At 45.2% G+C, this 599-nt stretch overlaps 1 non-coding gene across 1 annotated transcript; it reads left to right on the top strand.

The window, feature by feature from the left end:
• Positions 1-145: 145 nt before the first annotated feature.
• Positions 146-217, top strand: trnam-cau (transfer RNA methionine (anticodon CAU)). The gene has a single exon. It is a non-coding gene; the product is annotated as a tRNA-Met (tRNA).
• Positions 218-599: the final 382 nt, after the last annotated feature.

Below are 599 nucleotides of genomic sequence, written 5' to 3'. Positions count from 1 at the left end.
TGTGTATTTTAAAGGCATCCTGAATGAGATAGAGAAGTAAAAGGGTAAGTTAACTACTGTATAAACGTTTCAGTGGCCTAATGGATAAGGTCATAGCCCTCTAAGCAAGGGATGGTGTGTTTGAGTCCCATTTGGGATGACGTACAGCAGAGTGGCGCAGCGGAAGTGTGCTGGGTCCATAATCCAGAGGTCGATGGATCGAAACCATCCTCTGCTAAGACTTTTTAACTTCTAGAAAATGCCTGAGCCCCCAAAAAAGGGGCAACATTCAAAGCCTGGTTTTAAAATGCTGAGGCCACTTGGTCCTCTCATAGAAGTTGTTCATCCGGAAGACTCTGTCAGTGTATTTTAAAGGTATCCTGAATGAGATGGAGAAGTAAAAGGGCAAGTTAGCTATTGCATAACAGCCCCAGTGGCCTAATGGATAATGCACTGGCCTCCTAAGCCAGGGATTGTGGGCTTTTACTTCTCCAATTCATTCAGGATACCTTTAAAATACACAGACAGAATCTTCTTGAGTGCTTGTGGTGTTCGGCCAATCACAATGCACTGGGCTGACACTTTTCTAACCGGCATGCATCTCGCGGTGATCACCGGTG

Source organism: Sinocyclocheilus anshuiensis, unplaced genomic scaffold, assembly GCF_001515605.1.
Source record: "Sinocyclocheilus anshuiensis isolate Anshui unplaced genomic scaffold, SAMN03320099.WGS_v1.1 scaffold4125, whole genome shotgun sequence".
NCBI lineage: Eukaryota > Metazoa > Chordata > Actinopteri > Cypriniformes > Cyprinidae > Sinocyclocheilus > Sinocyclocheilus anshuiensis.
Note: the sequence above shows the minus strand (reverse complement) of the source record. Positions and strands in the feature narration are given on the sequence as shown.